Raw genomic sequence first — 26,244 nt, forward strand, 5'->3', positions numbered from 1 at the left:
GCAGAGCGGTTGTGATACTCTTTTTAGAGTCCTGCAAACATTGTTCCCGAAACAACCCACAGCTTTGCAAATGTGCCCGAAGAAAATGCAAAGAGAACTGGGGTGTGAAAATCAAAGACTGTTTATCTGTAGAAGAAAAGGAACAAGAATGAACTACACCACATATTTACACTGTAAGAATATTGGTAACAACAACAACAACAACAACAAACTATAGAACCTATTTACCTGAGAAGAGATCTAACAAAACTCTATGAAACGTATTTACAGACAACTTAAACAAACTCTAAAACCTCTATCCTGAACACAACAACTGTAAAACGTATGTACAGCAGGGTGGCATCTGTGTCTGTGATGTCCCTAAGTCCTGGAAGAAAAACAAGTAGCACGGTCAGTGCAGTCAGGCACGGAAGGGTGTTCCATGTGCTGCCGGGCTGGGACACTGGCCCAGTGGGACTCTGCTGCCAGAAGGGAGCCTGGCTGGGGGCTGTGGCCCAGGCACTGGAACAGGGCTTGTGTGGCCCACAGCAAGCCCAGGCCAGGCCAGGGATGGCCAGCAGAATCCAGTGCATGGGCTAGCGTGTCCCTGAGCAGGAAGTGCCCAGCCCGGCCCCAGGCTGGCAGCAGGGGCCCCACTCTGCCTGTGGGGAGCACCTGCCTGTTCTGCTGCTGGCATCGGTCTTCATCCCAAGACCATGTCTTCCTCCTTGTCTTTTAGATCAATATCCATCTCTTCAACATAATCTTTCGTTTCCACCTCCATCTCTTCCTCTGTCTCGTACATATCCACATCCATCTCTTCCTCTCCAGTATCCTCTCCGTCCACTTCCATGGCTTCTTCTCTATCAGTCTGTGTATCGACGTCCGTCTCCTCCTCTCCGTCTGTGCCAGCCTGCAGAGGTAGCAAAATTTCCCAGCCTGTCCCACAGAGCTCCAGCCCAGCCAGGCAGCTGCGGGGTGTCTGCCTCCGTGGAATAGTACCATAGCTCTTTTGGAACAAATGCAGACATCCTGCAGGGATGGAGAGCAAAATCCAAGCGATGGGGAGCTTTGGGGACTGCTGGGGGAATCAGGGAGCAGGTGGCAACAAGGTGACAGGGGTAGGCTTGGAGCAGGGTGAATGAAGAGCGTGCTGGCACAAGGAGCCAAGGGTTGTGTTGTGGCCGTTGCTGGATGCTGGAAGTTCTAGCTGGAGCGTGCACTGTGACATCACCGCCAGGAGTTCAGGCCCAGGCTGAAGTGGACAACGGAGACCGTAGAATGAATGATGGAATCCCTGGGTGCTTGGGCTTGGAAGGGACCCTAAAGACCATCTTGTTCCAAGCGGAGCGATCTTCCCCTAGAATAGGTTGCTCAGAGCCCCGCTCCCAGCTGGCCTTGGATGTTGCCAAGGATGGAGCATCCCCAGCCTCTGTGCACAGCCTGGGCCAGTGGCCCAGCAGCCGGAGTGGAAAAGAGCAGCTTCATTAGATCCAACTTCAAGCTCACTCCTGCAGTTGAAAGGCTTCTCCTCCCTGTGCCCATCTTTCCTAGAGCTGCAGGGAGGCCTCGCCAGCCCCCTTCTCTTTCCAGGCTGAGCATCCCCAGCCCCACACGGACAGCAGTCCGATGCGTGGCAGTCAAGGCTAAAGGGTAGCAAATGGCTACATCAGGAAGTGAGAGATGGAAGCTTTTGGAGATGGAAGCTTTACCTCTAAATGTAGAAAAGAAAGAGAAGTGGAGGGGGAAATGGTGGGACTCTGGCTCTGTTCTAACTGGCGAAGATTTTCTTTTCTTCTTTTCTGTCGTGCTAACCCAAGTTCTGTTGTTTGAAAGGAGGTTTAGCAAAATATCCATCGTCTTCTCCACTGCTGAAACACTGAACAACACCTGGGCAGGCTGAGGATGCAGAGCAAAACCTGCAAATATCTACTGCTGATCGTGATCCTGGGGAATGCAGCTAAAGCCAGCCAAAAGCAATTTCTGGAAAGTCAAGCCTGCTTTACGTTTTCTGGAGTTTGCTTGTGCCAACTTCACCAGTCATTTCTAAAAAAGGAAAAGAAACTCCAAGCAAAAGAGAGAAAAACACAAAGAAACCAACCCAAAGAAACCAATCAAACAAACAGATAAAACACCCCCAATCAAACCAAAGGCAATGAGAAGTTAGGACTAGTTGTAAGGATATCACAGCAGGCGAATGGCTGCTTCCTACTTGGATCACCATCCAAAGCCACCTAGAACAACTTGTCCAAAACATATCCAACAGGACAAATGGAAAAAGTGATCCATGGCAGCTCTGCATTGTGGTGAAGGATGAGCATGCAGTGGTCCAGATGCAGCATTGCCCACCCTCCAGGCTGCTGTTTGCTCTGCTGAAAGACTCTTGCAGGACTCTTGTGGCCCCTCTCCATGCAATGGAAATCCTTGCCACAGCTCTCAGTTGAGGCACTGGCATTTCCAGAGCCAGATTCAGGCACAATCCTACTGCCTGCTGAGCATCTGGGAAAGCTGCTGAGCATCTTCAGGCCTAGAAGCACAAAAGAGCTCAGGCTCTCCCCGAACTGGGTTTTCAGGGCAGCTTTCCATATCTCTGCAAGATTTCTTCATCCCTCAACACGTCTGACTTTATTATGTCCAACGATGCATTTGGGTTTCTTCCGTCCTCTTGTGTGCCCGTGAGTAACCTTCCACGTGGATGAAGGAGATTGTGTACAGGACAATTGATTGCGGCATTGCCATTTGGCTTCACTGTCACTCAGCTGAACACGGTCCTTATCTAAGAAGGACTTCCAAGAAATGGGTAGGAGTTTTGGCTGTGAGAGGAGCAGAAAGCACATTTTCTACAGCAAATTGCTAGCTGATGCACTTTCCTCCCTGCCAAAATAGTGATTGCCATTCATCTTCCTGGGAAGAATGTAAAGACCCATTCAGAGATGCCAGGTTCAGCTGGCCTGTGGCTTTGTGTGCCTCATTTCACATGTCCAATTTCAAGGGCCACTAAAAGAGGCTCATGTTTGCCTTGCTACCCACAAGTGCTGTAGGTATTTCCAGGAGAAGAGGGAAAACATCGCTGTCCTGTGGTGTGGTAGAAATGCCACCACAACTGTGATTGTGTGAGCAAAGCCAGCCAGTGCTTTTTGGGGCAGCAGCAGCAGCTGAGAGTGTGGCAGAGCGGTTGTGATACTCTTTTTAGAGTCCTGCAAACATTGTTCCCGAAACAACCCACAGCTTTGCAAATGTGCCCGAAGAAAATGCAAAGAGAACTGGGGTGTGAAAATCAAAGACTGTTTATCTGTAGAAGAAAAGGAACAAGAATGAACTACACCACATATTTACACTGTAAGAATATTGGTAACAACAACAACAACAACAACAAACTATAGAACCTATTTACCTGAGAAGAGATCTAACAAAACTCTATGAAACGTATTTACAGACAACTTAAACAAACTCTAAAACCTCTATCCTGAACACAACAACTGTAAAACGTATGTACAGCAGGGTGGCATCTGTGTCTGTGATGTCCCTAAGTCCTGGAAGAAAAACAAGTAGCACGGTCAGTGCAGTCAGGCACGGAAGGGTGTTGCATGTGCTGCCGGGCTGGGACACTGGCCCAGTGGGACTCTGCTGCCAGAAGGGAGCCTGGCTGGGGGCTGTGGCCCAGGCACTGGAACAGGGCTTGTGTGGCCCACAGCAAGCCCAGGCCAGGCCAGGGATGGCCAGCAGAATCCAGTGCATGGGCTAGCGTGTCCCTGAGCAGGAAGTGCCCAGCCCGGCCCCAGGCTGGCAGCAGGGGCCCCACTCTGCCTGTGGGGAGCACCTGCCTGTTCTGCTGCTGGCATCGGTCTTCATCCCAAGACCATGTCTTCCTCCTTGTCTTTTAGATCAATATCCATCTCTTCAACATAATCTTTCGTTTCCACCTCCATCTCTTCCTCTGTCTCGTACATATCCACATCCATCTCTTCCTCTCCAGTATCCTCTCCGTCCACTTCCATGGCTTCTTCTCTATCAGTCTGTGTATCGACGTCCGTCTCCTCCTCTCCGTCTGTGCCAGCCTGCAGAGGTAGCAAAATTTCCCAGCCTGTCCCACAGAGCTCCAGCCCAGCCAGGCAGCTGCGGGGTGTGCGCCTCCGTGGAATAGTACCATACCTCTTTTGGAACAAATGCAGACATCCTGCAGGGATGGAGAGCAAAATCCAAGCGATGGGGAGCTTTGGGGACTGCTGGGGGAATCAGGGAGCAGGTGGCAACAAGGTGACAGGGGTAGGCTTGGAGCAGGGTGAATGAAGAGCGTGCTGGCACAAGGAGCCAAGGGTTGTGTTGTGGCCGTTGCTGGATGCTGGAAGTTCTAGCTGGAGCGTGCACTGTGACATCACCGCCAGGAGTTCAGGCCCAGGCTGAAGTGGACAACGGAGACCGTAGAATGAATGATGGAATCCCTGGGTGCTTGGGCTTGGAAGGGACCCTAAAGACCATCTTGTTCCAAGCGGAGCGATCTTCCCCTAGAATAGGTTGCTCAGAGCCCCGCTCCCAGCTGGCCTTGGATGTTGCCAAGGATGGAGCATCCCCAGCCTCTGTGCACAGCCTGGGCCAGTGGCCCAGCAGCCGGAGTGGAAAAGAGCAGCTTCATTAGATCCAACTTCAAGCTCACTCCTGCAGTTGAAAGGCTTCTCCTCCCTGTGCCCATCTTTCCTAGAGCTGCAGGGAGGCCTCGCCAGCCCCCTTCTCTTTCCAGGCTGAGCATCCCCAGCCCCACACGGACAGCAGTCCGATGCGTGGCAGTCAAGGCTAAAGGGTAGCAAATGGCTACATCAGGAAGTGAGAGATGGAAGCTTTTGGAGATGGAAGCTTTACCTCTAAATGTAGAAAAGAAAGAGAAGTGGAGGGGGAAATGGTGGGACTCTGGCTCTGTTCTAACTGGCGAAGATTTTCTTTTCTTCTTTTCTGTCGTGCTAACCCAAGTTCTGTTGTTTGAAAGGAGGTTTAGCAAAATATCCATCGTCTTCTCCACTGCTGAAACACTGAACAACACCTGGGCAGGCTGAGGATGCAGAGCAAAACCTGCAAATATCTACTGCTGATCGTGATCCTGGGGAATGCAGCTAAAGCCAGCCAAAAGCAATTTCTGGAAAGTCAAGCCTGCTTTACGTTTTCTGGAGTTTGCTTGTGCCAACTTCACCAGTCATTTCTAAAAAAGGAAAAGAAACTCCAAGCAAAAGAGAGAAAAACACAAAGAAACCAACCCAAAGAAACCAATCAAACAAACAGATAAAACACCCCCAATCAAACCAAAGGCAATGAGAAGTTAGGACTAGTTGTAAGGATATCACAGCAGGCGAATGGCTGCTTCCTACTTGGATCACCATCCAAAGCCACCTAGAACAACTTGTCCAAAACATATCCAACAGGACAAATGGAAAAAGTGATCCATGGCAGCTCTGCATTGTGGTGAAGGATGAGCATGCAGTGGTCCAGATGCAGCATTGCCCACCCTCCAGGCTGCTGTTTGCTCTGCTGAAAGACTCTTGCAGGACTCTTGTGGCCCCTCTCCATGCAATGGAAATCCTTGCCACAGCTCTCAGTTGAGGCACTGGCATTTCCAGAGCCAGATTCAGGCACAATCCTACTGCCTGCTGAGCATCTGGGAAAGCTGCTGAGCATCTTCAGGCCTAGAAGCACAAAAGAGCTCAGGCTCTCCCCGAACTGGGTTTTCAGGGCAGCTTTCCATATCTCTGCAAGATTTCTTCATCCCTCAACACGTCTGACTTTATTATGTCCAACGATGCATTTGGGTTTCTTCCGTCCTCTTGTGTGCCCGTGAGTAACCTTCCACGTGGATGAAGGAGATTGTGTACAGGACAATTGATTGCGGCATTGCCATTTGGCTTCACTGTCACTCAGCTGAACACGGTCCTTATCTAAGAAGGACTTCCAAGAAATAGGTTGGAGTTTTGGCTGTGAGAGGAGCAGAAAGCACATTTTCTACAGCAAATTGCTAGCTGATGCACTTTCCTCCCTGCCAAAATAGTGATTGCCATTCATCTTCCTGGGAAGAATGTAAAGACCCATTCAGAGATGCCAGGTTCAGCTGGCCTGTGGCTTTGTGTGCCTCATTTCACATGTCCAATTTCAAGGGCCACTAAAAGAGGCTCATGTTTGCCTTGCTACCCACAAGTGCTGTAGGTATTTCCAGGAGAAGAGGGAAAACATCGCTGTCCTGTGGTGTGGTAGAAATGCCACCACAACTGTGATTGTGTGAGCAAAGCCAGCCAGTGCTTTTTGGGGCAGCAGCAGCAGCTGAGAGTGTGGCAGAGCGGTTGTGATACTCTTTTTAGAGTCCTGCAAACATTGTTCCCGAAACAACCCACAGCTTTGCAAATGTGCCCGAAGAAAATGCAAAGAGAACTGGGGTGTGAAAATCAAAGACTGTTTATCTGTAGAAGAAAAGGAACAAGAATGAACTACACCACATATTTACACTGTAAGAATATTGGTAACAACAACAACAACAACAACAAACTATAGAACCTATTTACCTGAGAAGAGATCTAACAAAACTCTATGAAACGTATTTACAGACAACTTAAACAAACTCTAAAACCTCTATCCTGAACACAACAACTGTAAAACGTATGTACAGCAGGGTGGCATCTGTGTCTGTGATGTCCCTAAGTCCTGGAAGAAAAACAAGTAGCACGGTCAGTGCAGTCAGGCACGGAAGGGTGTTCCATGTGCTGCCGGGCTGGGACACTGGCCCAGTGGGACTCTGCTGCCAGAAGGGAGCCTGGCTGGGGGCTGTGGCCCAGGCACTGGAACAGGGCTTGTGTGGCCCACAGCAAGCCCAGGCCAGGCCAGGGATGGCCAGCAGAATCCAGTGCATGGGCTAGCGTGTCCCTGAGCAGGAAGTGCCCAGCCCGGCCCCAGGCTGGCAGCAGGGGCCCCACTCTGCCTGTGGGGAGCACCTGCCTGTTCTGCTGCTGGCATCGGTCTTCATCCCAAGACCATGTCTTCCTCCTTGTCTTTTAGATCAATATCCATCTCTTCAACATAATCTTTCGTTTCCACCTCCATCTCTTCCTCTGTCTCGTACATATCCACATCCATCTCTTGCTCTCCAGTATCCTCTCCGTCCACTTCCATGGCTTCTTCTCTATCAGTCTGTGTATCGACGTCCGTCTCCTCCTCTCCGTCTGTGCCAGCCTGCAGAGGTAGCAAAATTTCCCAGCCTGTCCCACAGAGCTCCAGCCCAGCCAGGCAGCTGCGGGGTGTCCGCCTCCGTGGAATAGTACCATACCTCTTTTGGAACAAATGCAGACATCCTGCAGGGATGGAGAGCAAAATCCAAGCGATGGGGAGCTTTGGGGACTGCTGGGGGAATCAGGGAGCAGGTGGCAACAAGGTGACAGGGGTAGGCTTGGAGCAGGGTGAATGAAGAGCGTGCTGGCACAAGGAGCCAAGGGTTGTGTTGTGGCCGTTGCTGGATGCTGGAAGTTCTAGCTGGAGCGTGCACTGTGACATCACCGCCAGGAGTTCAGGCCCAGGCTGAAGTGGACAACGGAGACCGTAGAATGAATGATGGAATCCCTGGGTGCTTGGGCTTGGAAGGGACCCTAAAGACCATCTTGTTCCAAGCGGAGCGATCTTCCCCTAGAATAGGTTGCTCAGAGCCCCGCTCCCAGCTGGCCTTGGATGTTGCCAAGGATGGAGCATCCCCAGCCTCTGTGCACAGCCTGGGCCAGTGGCCCAGCAGCCGGAGTGGAAAAGAGCAGCTTCATTAGATCCAACTTCAAGCTCACTCCTGCAGTTGAAAGGCTTCTCCTCCCTGTGCCCATCTTTCCTAGAGCTGCAGGGAGGCCTCGCCAGCCCCCTTCTCTTTCCAGGCTGAGCATCCCCAGCCCCACACGGACAGCAGTCCGATGCGTGGCAGTCAAGGCTAAAGGGTAGCAAATGGCTACATCAGGAAGTGAGAGATGGAAGCTTTTGGAGATGGAAGCTTTACCTCTAAATGTAGAAAAGAAAGAGAAGTGGAGGGGGAAATGGTGGGACTCTGGCTCTGTTCTAACTGGCGAAGATTTTCTTTTCTTCTTTTCTGTCGTGCTAACCCAAGTTCTGTTGTTTGAAAGGAGGTTTAGCAAAATATCCATCGTCTTCTCCACTGCTGAAACACTGAACAACACCTGGGCAGGCTGAGGATGCAGAGCAAAACCTGCAAATATCTACTGCTGATCGTGATCCTGGGGAATGCAGCTAAAGCCAGCCAAAAGCAATTTCTGGAAAGTCAAGCCTGCTTTACGTTTTCTGGAGTTTGCTTGTGCCAACTTCACCAGTCATTTCTAAAAAAGGAAAAGAAACTCCAAGCAAAAGAGAGAAAAACACAAAGAAACCAACCCAAAGAAACCAATCAAACAAACAGATAAAACACCCCCAATCAAACCAAAGGCAATGAGAAGTTAGGACTAGTTGTAAGGATATCACAGCAGGCGAATGGCTGCTTCCTACTTGGATCACCATCCAAAGCCACCTAGAACAACTTGTCCAAAACATATCCAACAGGACAAATGGAAAAAGTGATCCATGGCAGCTCTGCATTGTGGTGAAGGATGAGCATGCAGTGGTCCAGATGCAGCATTGCCCACCCTCCAGGCTGCTGTTTGCTCTGCTGAAAGACTCTTGCAGGACTCTTGTGGCCCCTCTCCATGCAATGGAAATCCTTGCCACAGCTCTCAGTTGAGGCACTGGCATTTCCAGAGCCAGATTCAGGCACAATCCTACTGCCTGCTGAGCATCTGGGAAAGCTGCTGAGCATCTTCAGGCCTAGAAGCACAAAAGAGCTCAGGCTCTCCCCGAACTGGGTTTTCAGGGCAGCTTTCCATATCTCTGCAAGATTTCTTCATCCCTCAACACGTCTGACTTTATTATGTCCAACGATGCATTTGGGTTTCTTCCGTCCTCTTGTGTGCCCGTGAGTAACCTTCCACGTGGATGAAGGAGATTGTGTACAGGACAATTGATTGCGGCATTGCCATTTGGCTTCACTGTCACTCAGCTGAACACGGTCCTTATCTAAGAAGGACTTCCAAGAAATGGGTAGGAGTTTTGGCTGTGAGAGGAGCAGAAAGCACATTTTCTACAGCAAATTGCTAGCTGATGCACTTTCCTCCCTGCCAAAATAGTGATTGCCATTCATCTTCCTGGGAAGAATGTAAAGACCCATTCAGAGATGCCAGGTTCAGCTGGCCTGTGGCTTTGTGTGCCTCATTTCACATGTCCAATTTCAAGGGCCACTAAAAGAGGCTCATGTTTGCCTTGCTACCCACAAGTGCTGTAGGTATTTCCAGGAGAAGAGGGAAAACATCGCTGTCCTGTGGTGTGGTAGAAATGCCACCACAACTGTGATTGTGTGAGCAAAGCCAGCCAGTGCTTTTTGGGGCAGCAGCAGCAGCTGAGAGTGTGGCAGAGCGGTTGTGATACTCTTTTTAGAGTCCTGCAAACATTGTTCCCGAAACAACCCACAGCTTTGCAAATGTGCCCGAAGAAAATGCAAAGAGAACTGGGGTGTGAAAATCAAAGACTGTTTATCTGTAGAAGAAAAGGAACAAGAATGAACTACACCACATATTTACACTGTAAGAATATTGGTAACAACAACAACAACCACAACCACAACAACAACAACAAACTATAGAACCTATTTACCTGAGAAGAGATCTAACAAAACTCTATGAAACGTATTTACAGACAACTTAAACAAACTCTAAAACCTCTATCCTGAACACAACAACTGTAAAACGTATGTACAGCAGGGTGGCATCTGTGTCTGTGATGTCCCTAAGTCCTGGAAGAAAAACAAGTAGCACGGTCAGTGCAGTCAGGCACGGAAGGGTGTTCCATGTGCTGCCGGGCTGGGACACTGGCCCAGTGGGACTCTGCTGCCAGAAGGGAGCCTGGCTGGGGGCTGTGGCCCAGGCACTGGAACAGGGCTTGTGTGGCCCACAGCAAGCCCAGGCCAGGCCAGGGATGGCCAGCAGAATCCAGTGCATGGGCTAGCGTGTCCCTGAGCAGGAAGTGCCCAGCCCGGCCCCAGGCTGGCAGCAGGGGCCCCACTCTGCCTGTGGGGAGCACCTGCCTGTTCTGCTGCTGGCATCGGTCTTCATCCCAAGACCATGTCTTCCTCCTTGTCTTTTAGATCAATATCCATCTCTTCAACATAATCTTTCGTTTCCACCTCCATCTCTTCCTCTGTCTCGTACATATCCACATCCATCTCTTGCTCTCCAGTATCCTCTCCGTCCACTTCCATGGCTTCTTCTCTATCAGTCTGTGTATCGACGTCCGTCTCCTCCTCTCGGTCTGTGCCAGCCTGCAGAGGTAGCAAAATTTCCCAGCCTGTCCCACAGAGCTCCAGCCCAGCCAGGCAGCTGCGGGGTGTCCGCCTCCGTGGAATAGTACCATACCTCTTTTGGAACAAATGCAGACATCCTGCAGGGATGGAGAGCAAAATCCAAGCGATGGGGAGCTTTGGGGACTGCTGGGGGAATCAGGGAGCAGGTGGCAACAAGGTGACAGGGGTAGGCTTGGAGCAGGGTGAATGAAGAGCGTGCTGGCACAAGGAGCCAAGGGTTGTGTTGTGGCCGTTGCTGTATGCTGGAAGTTCTAGCTGGAGCGTGCACTGTGACATCACCGCCAGGAGTTCAGGCCCAGGCTGAAGTGGACAACGGAGACCGTAGAATGAATGATGGAATCCCTGGGTGCTTGGGCTTGGAAGGGACCCTAAAGACCATCTTGTTCCAAGCGGAGCGATCTTCCCCTAGAATAGGTTGCTCAGAGCCCCGCTCCCAGCTGGCCTTGGATGTTGCCAAGGATGGAGCATCCCCAGCCTCTGTGCACAGCCTGGGCCAGTGGCCCAGCAGCCGGAGTGGAAAAGAGCAGCTTCATTAGATCCAACTTCAAGCTCACTCCTGCAGTTGAAAGGCTTCTCCTCCCTGTGCCCATCTTTCCTAGAGCTGCAGGGAGGCCTCGCCAGCCCCCTTCTCTTTCCAGGCTGAGCATCCCCAGCCCCACACGGACAGCAGTCCGATGCGTGGCAGTCAAGGCTAAAGGGTAGCAAACGGCTACATCAGGAAGTGAGAGATGGAAGCTTTTGGAGATGGAAGCTTTACCTCTAAATGTAGAAAAGAAAGAGAAGTGGAGGGGGAAATGGTGGGACTCTGGCTCTGTTCTAACTGGCGAAGATTTTCTTTTCTTCTTTTCTGTCGTGCTAACCCAAGTTCTGTTGTTTGAAAGGAGGTTTAGCAAAATATCCATCGTCTTCTCCACTGCTGAAACACTGAACAACACCTGGGCAGGCTGAGGATGCAGAGCAAAACCTGCAAATATCTACTGCTGATCGTGATCCTGGGGAATGCAGCTAAAGCCAGCCAAAAGCAATTTCTGGAAAGTCAAGCCTGCTTTACGTTTTCTGGAGTTTGCTTGTGCCAACTTCACCAGTCATTTCTAAAAAAGGAAAAGAAACTCCAAGCAAAACAGAGAAAAACACAAAGAAACCAACCCAAAGAAACCAATCAAACAAACAGATAAAACACCCCCAATCAAACCAAAGGCAATGAGAAGTTAGGACTAGTTGTAAGGATATCACAGCAGGCGAATGGCTGCTTCCTACTTGGATCACCATCCAAAGCCACCTAGAACAACTTGTCCAAAACATATCCAACAGGACAAATGGAAAAAGTGATCCATGGCAGCTCTGCATTGTGGTGAAGGATGAGCATGCAGTGGTCCAGATGCAGCATTGCCCACCCTCCAGGCTGCTGTTTGCTCTGCTGAAAGACTCTTGCAGGACTCTTGTGGCCCCTCTCCATGCAATGGAAATCCTTGCCACAGCTCTCAGTTGAGGCACTGGCATTTCCAGAGCCAGATTCAGGCACAATCCTACTGCCTGCTGAGCATCTGGGAAAGCTGCTGAGCATCTTCAGGCCTAGAAGCACAAAAGAGCTCAGGCTCTCCCCGAACTGGGTTTTCAGGGCAGCTTTCCATATCTCTGCAAGATTTCTTCATCCCTCAACACGTCTGACTTTATTATGTCCAACGATGCATTTGGGTTTCTTCCGTCCTCTTGTGTGCCCGTGAGTAACCTTCCACGTGGATGAAGGAGATTGTGTACAGGACAATTGATTGCGGCATTGCCATTTGGCTTCACTGTCACTCAGCTGAACACGGTCCTTATCTAAGAAGGACTTCCAAGAAATGGGTAGGAGTTTTGGCTGTGAGAGGAGCAGAAAGCACATTTTCTACAGCAAATTGCTAGCTGATGCACTTTCCTCCCTGCCAAAATAGTGATTGCCATTCATCTTCCTGGGAAGAATGTAAAGACCCATTCAGAGATGCCAGGTTCAGCTGGCCTGTGGCTTTGTGTGCCTCATTTCACATGTCCAATTTCAAGGGCCACTAAAAGAGGCTCATGTTTGCCTTGCTACCCACAAGTGCTGTAGGTATTTCCAGGAGAAGAGGGAAAACATCGCTGTCCTGTGGTGTGGTAGAAATGCCACCACAACTGTGATTGTGTGAGCAAAGCCAGCCAGTGCTTTTTGGGGCAGCAGCAGCAGCTGAGAGTGTGGCAGAGCGGTTGTGATACTCTTTTTAGAGTCCTGCAAACATTGTTCCCGAAACAACCCACAGCTTTGCAAATGTGCCCGAAGAAAATGCAAAGAGAACTGGGGTGTGAAAATCAAAGACTGTTTATCTGTAGAAGAAAAGGAACAAGAATGAACTACACCACATATTTACACTGTAAGAATATTGGTAACAACAACAACAACAACCACAACAACAACAACAAACTATAGAACCTATTTACCTGAGAAGAGATCTAACAAAACTCTATGAAACGTATTTACAGGCAACTTAAACAAACTCTAAAACCTCTATCCTGAACACAACAACTGTAAAACGTATGTACAGCAGGGTGGCATCTGTGTCTGTGATGTCCCTAAGTCCTGCAAGAAAAACAAGTAGCACGGTCAGTGCAGTCAGGCACGGAAGGGTGTTCCATGTGCTGCCGGGCTGGGACACTGGCCCAGTGGGACTCTGCTGCCAGAAGGGAGCCTGGCTGGGGGCTGTGGCCCAGGCACTGGAACAGGGCTTGTGTGGCCCACAGCAAGCCCAGGCCAGGCCAGGGATGGCCAGCAGAATCCAGTGCATGGGCTAGCGTGTCCCTGAGCAAGAAGTGCCCAGCCCGGCCCCAGGCTGGCAGCAGGGGCCCCACTCTGCCTGTGGGGAGCACCTGCCTGTTCTGCTGCTGGCATCGGTCTTCATCCCAAGACCATGTCTTCCTCCTTGTCTTTTAGATCAATATCCATCTCTTCAACATAATCTTTCGTTTCCACCTCCATCTCTTCCTCTGTCTCGTACATATCCACATCCATCTCTTCCTCTCCAGTATCCTCTCCGTCCACTTCCATGGCTTCTTCTCTATCAGTCTGTGTATCGACGTCCGTCTCCTCCTCTCGGTCTGTGCCAGCCTGCAGAGGTAGCAAAATTTCCCAGCCTGTCCCACAGAGCTCCAGCCCAGCCAGGCAGCTGCGGGGTGTCCGCCTCCGTGGAATAGTACCATACCTCTTTTGGAACAAATGCAGACATCCTGCAGGGATGGAGAGCAAAATCCAAGCGATGGGGAGCTTTGGGGACTGCTGGGGGAATCAGGGAGCAGGTGGCAACAAGGTGACAGGGGTAGGCTTGGAGCAGGGTGAATGAAGAGCGTGCTGGCACAAGGAGCCAAGGGTTGTGTTGTGGCCGTTGCTGGATGCTGGAAGTTCTAGCTGGAGCGTGCACTGTGACATCACCGCCAGGAGTTCAGGCCCAGGCTGAAGTGGACAACGGAGACCGTAGAATGAATGATGGAATCCCTGGGTGCTTGGGCTTGGAAGGGACCCTAAAGACCATCTTGTTCCAAGCGGAGCGATCTTCCCCTAGAATAGGTTGCTCAGAGCCCCGCTCCCAGCTGGCCTTGGATGTTGCCAAGGATGGAGCATCCCCAGCCTCTGTGCACAGCCTGGGCCAGTGGCCCAGCAGCCGGAGTGGAAAAGAGCAGCTTCATTAGATCCAACTTCAAGCTCACTCCTGCAGTTGAAAGGCTTCTCCTCCCTGTGCCCATCTTTCCTAGAGCTGCAGGGAGGCCTCGCCAGCCCCCTTCTCTTTCCAGGCTGAGCATCCCCAGCCCCACACGGACAGCAGTCCGATGCGTGGCAGTCAAGGCTAAAGGGTAGCAAATGGCTACATCAGGAAGTGAGAGATGGAAGCTTTTGGAGATGGAAGCTTTACCTCTAAATGTAGAAAAGAAAGAGAAGTGGAGGGGGAAATGGTGGGACTCTGGCTCTGTTCTAACTGGCGAAGATTTTCTTTTCTTCTTTTCTGTCGTGCTAACCCAAGTTTTGTTGTTTGAAAGGAGGTTTAGCAAAATATCCATCGTCTTCTCCACTGCTGAAACACTGAACAACACCTGGGCAGGCTGAGGATGCAGAGCAAAACCTGCAAATATCTACTGCTGATCGTGATCCTGGGGAATGCAGCTAAAGCCAGCCAAAAGCAATTTCTGGAAAGTCAAGCCTGCTTTACGTTTTCTGGAGTTTGGTTGTGCCAACTTCACCAGTCATTTCTAAAAAAGGAAAAGAAACTCCAAGCAAAAGAGAGAAAAACACAAAGAAACCAACCCAAAGAAACCAATCAAACAAACAGATAAAACACCCCCAATCAAACCAAAGGCAATGAGAAGTTAGGACTAGTTGTAAGGATATCACAGCAGGCGAATGGCTGCTTCCTACTTGGATCACCATCCAAAGCCACCTAGAACAACTTGTCCAAAACATATCCAACAGGACAAATGGAAAAAGTGATCCATGGCAGCTCTGCATTGTGGTGAAGGATGAGCATGCAGTGGTCCAGATGCAGCATTGCCCACCCTCCAGGCTGCTGTTTGCTCTGCTGAAAGACTCTTGCAGGACTCTTGTGGCCCCTCTCCATGCAATGGAAATCCTTGCCACAGCTCTCAGTTGAGGCACTGGCATTTCCAGAGCCAGATTCAGGCACAATCCTACTGCCTGCTGAGCATCTGGGAAAGCTGCTGAGCATCTTCAGGCCTAGAAGCACAAAAGAGCTCAGGCTCTCCCCGAACTGGGTTTTCAGGGCAGCTTTCCATATCTCTGCAAGATTTCTTCATCCCTCAACACGTCTGACTTTATTATGTCCAACGATGCATTTGGGTTTCTTCCGTCCTCTTGTGTGCCCGTGAGTAACCTTCCACGTGGATGAAGGAGATTGTGTACAGGACAATTGATTGCGGCATTGCCATTTGGCTTCACTGTCACTCAGCTGAACACGGTCCTTATCTAAGAAGGACTTCCAAGAAATAGGTTGGAGTTTTGGCTGTGAGAGGAGCAGAAAGCACATTTTCTACAGCAAATTGCTAGCTGATGCACTTTCCTCCCTGCCAAAATAGTGATTGCCATTCATCTTCCTGGGAAGAATGTAAAGACCCATTCAGAGATGCCAGGTTCAGCTGGCCTGTGGCTTTGTGTGCCTCATTTCACATGTCCAATTTCAAGGGCCACTAAAAGAGGCTCATGTTTGCCTTGCTACCCACAAGTGCTGTAGGTATTTCCAGGAGAAGAGGGAAAACATCGCTGTCCTGTGGTGTGGTAGAAATGCCACCACAACTGTGATTGTGTGAGCAAAGCCAGCCAGTGCTTTTTGGGGCAGCAGCAGCAGCTGAGAGTGTGGCAGAGCGGTTGTGATACTCTTTTTAGAGTCCTGCAAACATTGTTCCCGAAACAACCCACAGCTTTGCAAATGTGCCCGAAGAAAATGCAAAGAGAACTGGGGTGTGAAAATCAAAGACTGTTTATCTGTAGAAGAAAAGGAACAAGAATGAACTACACCACATATTTACACTGTAAGAATATTGGTAACAACAACAACAACAACCACAACAACAACAACAAACTATAGAACCTATTTACCTGAGAAGAGATCTAACAAAACTCTATGAAACGTATTTACAGACAACTTAAACAAACTCTAAAACCTCTATCCTGAACACAACAACTGTAAAACGTATGTACAGCAGGGTGGCATCTGTGTCTGTGATGTCCCTAAGTCCTGGAAGAAAAACAAGTAGCACGGTCAGTGCAGTCAGGCACGGAAGGGTGTTCCATGTGCTGCCGGGCTGGGACACTGGCCCAGTGGGACTCTGCTGCCAGAAGGGAGCCTGGCTGGGGGCTGTGGCCCAGGCACTGGAACAGGGCTTGTGTGGCCCACAGCAAGCCCAGGCCAGGCCAGGGATGGCCAGCAGAATCCAGTGCATGGGCTAGCGTGCCCCTGAGCAGGAAGTGCCCAGCCCGGCCCCAGGCTGGCAGCAGGGGCCCCACTCTGCCTGTGGGGAGCACCTGCCTGTTCTGCTGCTGGCATCGGTCTTCATCCCAAGACCATGTCTTCCTCCTTGTCTTTTAGATCAATATCCATCTCTTCAACATAATCTTTCGTTTCCACCTCCATCTCTTCCTCTGTCTCGTACATATCCACATCCATCTCTTCCTCTCCAGTATCCTCTCCGTCCACTTCCATGGCTTCTTCTCTATCAGTCTGTGTATCGACGTCCGTCTCCTCCTCTCCGTCTGTGCCAGCCTGCAGAGGTAGCAAAATTTCCCAGCCTGTCCCACAGAGCTCCAGCCCAGCCAGGCAGCTGCGGGGTGTCCGCCTCCGTGGAATAGTACCATAGCTCTTTTGGAACAAATGCAGACATCCTGCAGGGATGGAGAGCAAAATCCAAGCGATGGGGAGCTTTGGGGACTGCTGGGGGAATCAGGGAGCAGGTGGCAACAAGGTGACAGGGGTAGGCTTGGAGCAGGGTGAATGAAGAGCGTGCTGGCACAAGGAGCCAAGGGTTGTGTTGTGGCCGTTGCTGGATGCTGGAAGTTCTAGCTGGAGCGTGCACTGTGACATCACCGCCAGGAGTTCAGGCCCAGGCTGAAGTGGACAACGGAGACCGTAGAATGAATGATGGAATCCCTGGGTGCTTGGGCTTGGAAGGGACCCTAAAGACCATCTTGTTCCAAGCGGAGCGATCTTCCCCTAGAATAGGTTGCTCAGAGCCCCGCTCCCAGCTGGCCTTGGATGTTGCCAAGGATGGAGCATCCCCAGCCTCTGTGCACAGCCTGGGCCAGTGGCCCAGCAGCCGGAGTGGAAAAGAGCAGCTTCATTAGATCCAACTTCAAGCTCACTCCTGCAGTTGAAAGGCTTCTCCTCCCTGTGCCCATCTTTCCTAGAGCTGCAGGGAGGCCTCGCCAGCCCCCTTCTCTTTCCAGGCTGAGCATCCCCAGCCCCACACGGACAGCAGTCCGATGCGTGGCAGTCAAGGCTAAAGGGTAGCAAATGGCTACATCAGGAAGTGAGAGATGGAAGCTTTTGGAGATGGAAGCTTTACCTCTAAATGTAGAAAAGAAAGAGAAGTGGAGGGGGAAATGGTGGGACTCTGGCTCTGTTCTAACTGGCGAAGATTTTCTTTTCTTCTTTTCTGTCGTGCTAACCCAAGTTTTGTTGTTTGAAAGGAGGTTTAGCAAAATATCCATCGTCTTCTCCACTGCTGAAACACTGAACAACACCTGGGCAGGCTGAGGATGCAGAGCAAAACCTGCAAATATCTACTGCTGATGGTGATCCTGGGGAATGCAGCTAAAGCCAGCCAAAAGCAATTTCTGGAAAGTCAAGCCTGCTTTACGTTTTCTGGAGTTTGGTTGTGCCAACTTCACCAGTCATTTCTAAAAAAGGAAAAGAAACTCCAAGCAAAAGAGAGAAAAACACAAAGAAACCAACCCAAAGAAACCAATCAAACAAACAGATAAAACACCCCCAATCAAACCAAAGGCAATGAGAAGTTAGGACTAGTTGTAAGGATATCACAGCAGGCGAATGGCTGCTTCCTACTTGGATCACCATCCAAAGCCACCTAGAACAACTTGTCCAAAACATATCCAACAGGACAAATGGAAAAAGTGATCCATGGCAGCTCTGCATTGTGGTGAAGGATGAGCATGCAGTGGTCCAGATGCAGCATTGCCCACCCTCCAGGCTGCTGTTTGCTCTGCTGAAAGACTCTTGCAGGACTCTTGTGGCCCCTCTCCATGCAATGGAAATCCTTGCCACAGCTCTCAGTTGAGGCACTGGCATTTCCAGAGCCAGATTCAGGCACAATCCTACTGCCTGCTGAGCATCTGGGAAAGCTGCTGAGCATCTTCAGGCCTAGAAGCACAAAAGAGCTCAGGCTCTCCCCGAACTGGGTTTTCAGGGCAGCTTTCCATATCTCTGCAAGATTTCTTCATCCCTCAACACGTCTGACTTTATTATGTCCAACGATGCATTTGGGTTTCTTCCGTCCTCTTGTGTGCCCGTGAGTAACCTTCCACGTGGATGAAGGAGATTGTGTACAGGACAATTGATTGCGGCATTGCCATTTGGCTTCACTGTCACTCAGCTGAACACGGTCCTTATCTAAGAAGGACTTCCAAGAAATAGGTTGGAGTTTTGGCTGTGAGAGGAGCAGAAAGCACATTTTCTACAGCAAATTGCTAGCTGATGCACTTTCCTCCCTGCCAAAATAGTGATTGCCATTCATCTTCCTGGGAAGAATGTAAAGACCCATTCAGAGATGCCAGGTTCAGCTGGCCTGTGGCTTTGTGTGCCTCATTTCACATGTCCAATTTCAAGGGCCACTAAAAGAGGCTCATGTTTGCCTTGCTACCCACAAGTGCTGTAGGTATTTCCAGGAGAAGAGGGAAAACATCGCTGTCCTGTGGTGTGGTAGAAATGCCACCACAACTGTGATTGTGTGAGCAAAGCCAGCCAGTGCTTTTTGGGGCAGCAGCAGCAGCTGAGAGTGTGGCAGAGCGGTTGTGATACTCTTTTTAGAGTCCTGCAAACATTGTTCCCGAAACAACCCACAGCTTTGCAAATGTGCCCGAAGAAAATGCAAAGAGAACTGGGGTGTGAAAATCAAAGACTGTTTATCTGTAGAAGAAAAGGAACAAGAATGAACTACACCACATATTTACACTGTAAGAATATTGGTAACAACAACAACAACAACCACAACAACAACAACAAACTATAGAACCTATTTACCTGAGAAGAGATCTAACAAAACTCTATGAAACGTATTTACAGACAACTTAAACAAACTCTAAAACCTCTATCCTGAACACAACAACTGTAAAACGTATGTACAGCAGGGTGGCATCTGTGTCTGTGATGTCCCTAAGTCCTGGAAGAAAAACAAGTAGCACGGTCAGTGCAGTCAGGCACGGAAGGGTGTTCCATGTGCTGCCGGGCTGGGACACTGGCCCAGTGGGACTCTGCTGCCAGAAGGGAGCCTGGCTGGGGGCTGTGGCCCAGGCACTGGAACAGGGCTTGTGTGGCCCACAGCAAGCCCAGGCCAGGCCAGGGATGGCCAGCAGAATCCAGTGCATGGGCTAGCGTGCCCCTGAGCAGGAAGTGCCCAGCCCGGCCCCAGGCTGGCAGCAGGGGCCCCACTCTGCCTGTGGGGAGCACCTGCCTGTTCTGCTGCTGGCATCGGTCTTCATCCCAAGACCATGTCTTCCTCCTTGTCTTTTAGATCAATATCCATCTCTTCAACATAATCTTTCGTTTCCACCTCCATCTCTTCCTCTGTCTCGTACATATCCACATCCATCTCTTCCTCTCCAGTATCCTCTCCGTCCACTTCCATGGCTTCTTCTCTATCAGTCTGTGTATCGACGTCCGTCTCCTCCTCTCCGTCTGTGCCAGCCTGCAGAGGTAGCAAAATTTCCCACACTGTCCCACAGAGCTCCAGCCCAGCCAGGCAGCTGCGGGGTGTCCGCCTCCGTGGAATAGTACCATACCTCTTTTGGAACAAATGCAGACATCCTGCAGGGATGGAGAGCAAAATCCAAGCGATGGGGAGCTTTGGGGACTGCTGGGGGAATCAGGGAGCAGGTGGCAACAAGGTGACAGGGGTAGGCTTGGAGCAGGGTGAATGAAGAGCGTGCTGGCACAAGGAGCCAAGGGTTGTGTTGTGGCCGTTGCTGGATGCTGGAAGTTCTAGCTGGAGCGTGCACTGTGACATCACCGCCAGGAGTTCAGGCCCAGGCTGAAGTGGACAACGGAGACCGTAGAATGAATGATGGAATCCCTGGGTGCTTGGGCTTGGAAGGGTCCCTAAAGACCATCTTGTTCCAAGCGGAGCGATCTTCCCCTAGAATAGGTTGCTCAGAGCCCCGCTCCCAGCTGGCCTTGGATGTTGCCAAGGATGGAGCATCCCCAGCCTCTGTGCACAGCCTGGGCCAGTGGCCCAGCAGCCGGAGTGGAAAAGAGCAGCTTCATTAGATCCAACTTCAAGCTCACTCCTGCAGTTGAAAGGCTTCTCCTCCCTGTGCCCATCTTTCCTAGAGCTGCAGGGAGGCCTCGCCAGCCCCCTCTCTTTCCAGGCTGAGCATCCCCAGCCCCACACGGACAGCAGTCCGATGCGTGGCAGTCAAGGCTAAAGGGTAGCAAATGGCTACATCAGGAAGTGAGAGATGGAAGCTTTTGGAGATGGAAGCTTTACCTCTAAATGTAGAAAAGAAAGAGAAGTGGAGAGGGAAATGGTGGGACTCTGGCTCTGTTCTAACTGGCGAAGATTTTCTTTTCTTCTTTTCTGTCGTGCTAACCCAAGTTTTGTTGTTTGAAAGGAGGTTTAGCAAAATATCCATCGTCTTCTCCACTGCTGAAACACTGAACAACACCTGGGCAGGCTGAGGATGCAGAGCAAAACCTGCAAATATCTACTGCTGATCGTGATCCTGGGGAATGCAGCTAAAGCCAGCCAAAAGCAATTTCTGGAAAGTCAAGCCTGCTTTACGTTTTCTGGAGTTTGGTTGTGCCAACTTCACCAGTCATTTCTAAAAAAGGAAAAGAAACTCCAAGCAAAAGAGAGAAAAACACAAAGAAACCAACCCAAAGAAACCAATCAAACAAACAGATAAAACACCCCCAATCAAACCAAAGGCAATGAGAAGTTAGGACTAGTTGTAAGGATATCACAGCAGGCGAATGGCTGCTTCCTACTTGGATCACCATCCAAAGCCACCTAGAACAACTTGTCCAAAACATATCCAACAGGACAAATGGAAAAAGTGATCCATGGCAGCTCTGCATTGTGGTGAAGGATGAGCATGCAGTGGTCCAGATGCAGCATTGCCCACCCTCCAGGCTGCTGTTTGCTCTGCTGAAAGACTCTTGCAGGACTCTTGTGGCCCCTCTCCATGCAATGGAAATCCTTGCCACAGCTCTCAGTTGAGGCACTGGCATTTCCAGAGCCAGATTCAGGCACAATCCTACTGCCTGCTGAGCATCTGGGAAAGCTGCTGAGCATCTTCAGGCCTACAAGCACAAAAGAGCTCAGGCTCTCCCCGAACTGGGTTTTCAGGGCAGCTTTCCATATCTCTGCAAGATTTCTTCATCCCTCCACACGTCTGACTTTATTATGTCCAACGATGCATTTGGGTTTCTTCCGTCCTCTTGTGTGCCCGTGAGTAACCTTCCACGTGGATGAAGGAGATTGTGTACAGGACAATTGATTGCGGCATTGCCATTTGGCTTCACTGTCACTCAGTTGAACACGGTCCTTATCTAAGAAGGACTTCCAAGAAATGGGTAGGAGTTTTGGCTGTGAGAGGAGCAGAAAGCACATTTTCTACAGCAAATTGCTAGCTGATGCACTTTCCTCCCTGCCAAAATAGTGATTGCCATTCATCTTCCTGGGAAGAATGTAAAGACCCATTCAGAGATGCCAGGTTCAGCTGGCCTGTGGCTTTGTGTGCCTCATTTCACATGTCCAATTTCAAGGGCCACTAAAAGAGGCTCATGTTTGCCTTGCTACCCACAAGTGCTGTAGGTATTTCCAGGAGAAGAGGGAAAACATCGCTGTCCTGTGGTGTGGTAGAAATGCCACCACAACTGTGATTGTGTGAGCAAAGCCAGCCAGTGCTTTTTGGGGCAGCAGCAGCAGCTGAGAGTGTGGCAGAGCGGTTGTGATACTCTTTTTAGAGTCCTGCAAACATTGTTCCCGAAACAACCCACAGCTTTGCAAATGTGCCCGAAGAAAATGCAAAGAGAACTGGGGTGTGAAAATCAAAGACTGTTTATCTGTAGAAGAAAAGGAACAAGAATGAACTACACCACATATTTACACTGTAAGAATATTGGTAACAACAACAACAACAGCCACAACAACAACAACAAACTATAGAACCTATTTACCTGAGAAGAGATCTAACAAAACTCTATGAAACGTATTTACAGACAACTTAAACAAACTCTAAAACCTCTATCCTGAACACAACAACTGTAAAACGTATGTACAGCAGGGTGGCATCTGTGTCTGTGATGTCCCTAAGTCCTGGAAGAAAAACAAGTAGCACGGTCAGTGCAGTCAGGCACGGAAGGGTGTTCCATGTGCTGCCGGGCTGGGACACTGGCCCAGTGGGACTCTGCTGCCAGAAGGGAGCCTGGCTGGGGGCTGTGGCCCAGGCACTGGAACAGGGCTTGTGTGGCCCACAGCAAGCCCAGGCCAGGCCAGGGATGGCCAGCAGAATCCAGTGCATGGGCTAGCGTGTCCCTGAGCAGGAAGTGCCCAGCCCGGCCCCAGGCTGGCAGCAGGGGCCCCACTCTGCCTGTGGGGAGCACCTGCCTGTTCTGCTGCTGGCATCGGTCTTCATCCCAAGACCATGTCTTCCTCCTTGTCTTTTAGATCAATATCCATCTCTTCAACATAATCTTTCGTTTCCACCTCCATCTCTTCCTCTGTCTCGTACATATCCACATCCATCTCTTGCTCTCCAGTATCCTCTCCGTCCACTTCCATGGCTTCTTCTCTATCAGTCTGTGTATCAACGTCCGTCTCCTCCTCTCCGTCTGTGCCAGCCTGCAGAGGTAGCAAAATTTCCCACACTGTCCCACAGAGCTCCAGCCCAGCCAGGCAGCTGCGGGGTGTCCGCCTCCGTGGAATAGTACCATACCTCTTTTGGAACAAATGCAGACATCCTGCAGGGATGGAGAGCAAAATCCAAGCGATGGGGAGCTTTGGGGACTGCTGGGGGAATCAGGGAGCAGGTGGCAACAAGGTGACAGGGGTAGGCTTGGAGCAGGGTGAATGAAGAGCGTGCTGGCACAAGGAGCCAAGGGTTGTGTTGTGGCCGTTGCTGGATGCTGGAAGTTCTAGCTGGAGCGTGCACTGTGACATCACCGCCAGGAGTTCAGGCCCAGGCTGAAGTGGACAACGGAGACCGTAGAATGAATGATGGAATCCCTGGGTGCTTGGGCTTGGAAGGGTCCCTAAAGACCATCTTGTTCCAAGCGGAGCGATCTTCCCCTAGAATAGGTTGCTCAGAGCCCCGCTCCCAGCTGGCCTTGGATGTTGCCAAGGATGGAGCATCCCCAGCCTCTGTGCACAGCCTGGGCCAGTGGCCCAGCAGCCGGAGTGGAAAAGAGCAGCTTCATTAGATCCAACTTCAAGCTCACTCCTGCAGTTGAAAGGCTTCTCCTCCCTGTGCCCATCTTTCCTAGAGCTGCAGGGAGGCCTCGCCAGCCCCCTCTCTTTCCAGGCTGAGCATCCCCAGCCCCACACGGACAGCAGTCCGATGCGTGGCAGTCAAGGCTAAAGGGTAGCAAATGGCTACATCAGGAAGTGAGAGATGGAAGCTTTTGGAGATGGAAGCTTTACCTCTAAATGTAGAAAAGAAAGAGAAGTGGAGAGGGAAATGGTGGGACTCTGGCTCTGTTCTAACTGGCGAAGATTTTCTTTTCTTCTTTTCTGTCGTGCTAACCCAAGTTTTGTTGTTTGAAAGGAGGTTTAGCAAAATATCCATCGTCTTCTCCACTGCTGAAACACTGAACAACACCTGGGCAGGCTGAGGATGCAGAGCAAAACCTGCAAATATCTACTCCTGATCGTGATCCTGGGGAATGCAGCTAAAGCCAGCCAAAAGCAATTTCTGGAAAGTCAAGCCTGCTTTACGTTTTCTGGAGTTTGGTTGTGCCAACTTCACCAGTCATTTCTAAAAAAGGAAAAGAAACTCCAAGCAAAAGAGAGAAAAACACAAAGAAACCAACCCAAAGAAACCAATCAAACAAACAGATAAAACACCCCCAATCAAACCAAAGGCAATGAGAAGTTAGGACTAGTTGTAAGGATATCACAGCAGGCGAATGGCTGCTTCCTACTTGGATCACCATCCAAAGCCACCTAGAACAACTTGTCCAAAACATATCCAACAGGACAAATGGAAAAAGTGATCCATGGCAGCTCTGCATTGTGGTGAAGGATGAGCATGCAGTGGTCCAGATGCAGCATTGCCCACCCTCCAGGCTGCTGTTTGCTCTGCTGAAAGACTCTTGCAGGACTCTTGTGGCCCCTCTCCATGCAATGGAAATCCTTGCCACAGCTCTCAGTTGAGGCACTGGCATTTCCAGAGCCAGATTCAGGCACAATCCTACTGCCTGCTGAGCATCTGGGAAAGCTGCTGAGCATCTTCAGGCCTACAAGCACAAAAGAGCTCAGGCTCTCCCCGAACTGGGTTTTCAGGGCAGCTTTCCATATCTCTGCAAGATTTCTTCATCCCTCCACACGTCTGACTTTATTATGTCCAACGATGCATTTGGGTTTCTTCCGTCCTCTTGTGTGCCCGTGAGTAACCTTCCACGTGGATGAAGGAGATTGTGTACAGGACAATTGATTGCGGCATTGCCATTTGGCTTCACTGTCACTCAGTTGAACACGGTCCTTATCTAAGAAGGACTTCCAAGAAATGGGTAGGAGTTTTGGCTGTGAGAGGAGCAGAAAGCACATTTTCTACAGCAAATTGCTAGCTGATGCACTTTCCTCCCTGCCAAAATAGTGATTGCCATTCATCTTCCTGGGAAGAATGTAAAGACCCATTCAGAGATGCCAGGTTCAGCTGGCCTGTGGCTTTGTGTGCCTCATTTCACATGTCCAATTTCAAGGGCCACTAAAAGAGGCTCATGTTTGCCTTGCTACCCACAAGTGCTGTAGGTATTTCCAGGAGAAGAGGGAAAACATCGCTGTCCTGTGGTGTGGTAGAAATGCCACCACAACTGTGATTGTGTGAGCAAAGCCAGCCAGTGCTTTTTGGGGCAGCAGCAGCAGCTGAGAGTGTGGCAGAGCGGTTGTGATACTCTTTTTAGAGTCCTGCAAACATTGTTCCCGAAACAACCCACAGCTTTGCAAATGTGCCCGAAGAAAATGCAAAGAGAACTGGGGTGTGAAAATCAAAGACTGTTTATCTGTAGAAGAAAAGGAACAAGAATGAACTACACCACATATTTACACTGTAAGAATATTGGTAACAACAACAACAACAGCCACAACAACAACAACAAACTATAGAACCTATTTACCTGAGAAGAGATCTAACAAAACTCTATGAAACGTATTTACAGACAACTTAAACAAACTCTAAAACCTCTATCCTGAACACAACAACTGTAAAACGTATGTACAGCAGGGTGGCATCTGTGTCTGTGATGTCCCTAAGTCCTGGAAGAAAAACAAGTAGCACGGTCAGTGCAGTCAGGCACGGAAGGGTGTTCCATGTGCTGCCGGGCTGGGACACTGGCCCAGTGGGACTCTGCTGCCAGAAGGGAGCCTGGCTGGGGGCTGTGGCCCAGGCACTGGAACAGGGCTTGTGTGGCCCACAGCAAGCCCAGGCCAGGCCAGGGATGGCCAGCAGAATCCAGTGCATGGGCTAGCGTGTCCCTGAGCAGGAAGTGCCCAGCCCGGCCCCAGGCTGGCAGCAGGGGCCCCACTCTGCCTGTGGGGAGCACCTGCCTGTTCTGCTGCTGGCATCGGTCTTCATCCCAAGACCATGTCTTCCTCCTTGTCTTTTAGATCAATATCCATCTCTTCAACATAATCTTTCGTTTCCACCTCCATCTCTTCCTCTGTCTCGTACATATCCACATCCATCTCTTGCTCTCCAGTATCCTCTCCGTCCACTTCCATGGCTTCTTCTCTATCAGTCTGTGTATCAACGTCCGTCTCCTCCTCTCCGTCTGTGCCAGCCTGCAGAGGTAGCAAAATTTCCCAGCCTGTCCCACAGAGCTCCAGCCCAGCCAGGCAGCTGCGGGGTGTCCGCCTCCGTGGAATAGTACCATACCTCTTTTGGAACAAATGCAGACATC

At 50.4% G+C, this 26,244-nt stretch overlaps 1 long non-coding RNA gene across 1 annotated transcript in view; it reads right to left on the reverse strand.

Annotated features, from left to right (window-relative positions):
* Positions 1-9,538: 9,538 nt before the first annotated feature.
* Positions 9,539-26,244, reverse strand: part of LOC147649974 (uncharacterized) — a 31,054-nt gene continuing 14,348 nt past the window's right edge. The window contains exons 6-8 of the long non-coding RNA XR_015277251.1: positions 10,437-11,663; positions 10,109-10,342; positions 9,539-9,817 (exon numbers count right to left, since the gene is read on the reverse strand). This is a non-coding gene — a long non-coding RNA (uncharacterized LOC147649974). The remainder of the gene's footprint in view (positions 9,818-10,108; positions 10,343-10,436; positions 11,664-26,244) is intronic.

Source organism: Cyanistes caeruleus, chromosome 17, assembly GCF_971803275.1.
Source record: "Cyanistes caeruleus chromosome 17, bCyaCae1.hap1.1, whole genome shotgun sequence".
Taxonomy (NCBI): Eukaryota; Metazoa; Chordata; class Aves; order Passeriformes; family Paridae; genus Cyanistes; species Cyanistes caeruleus.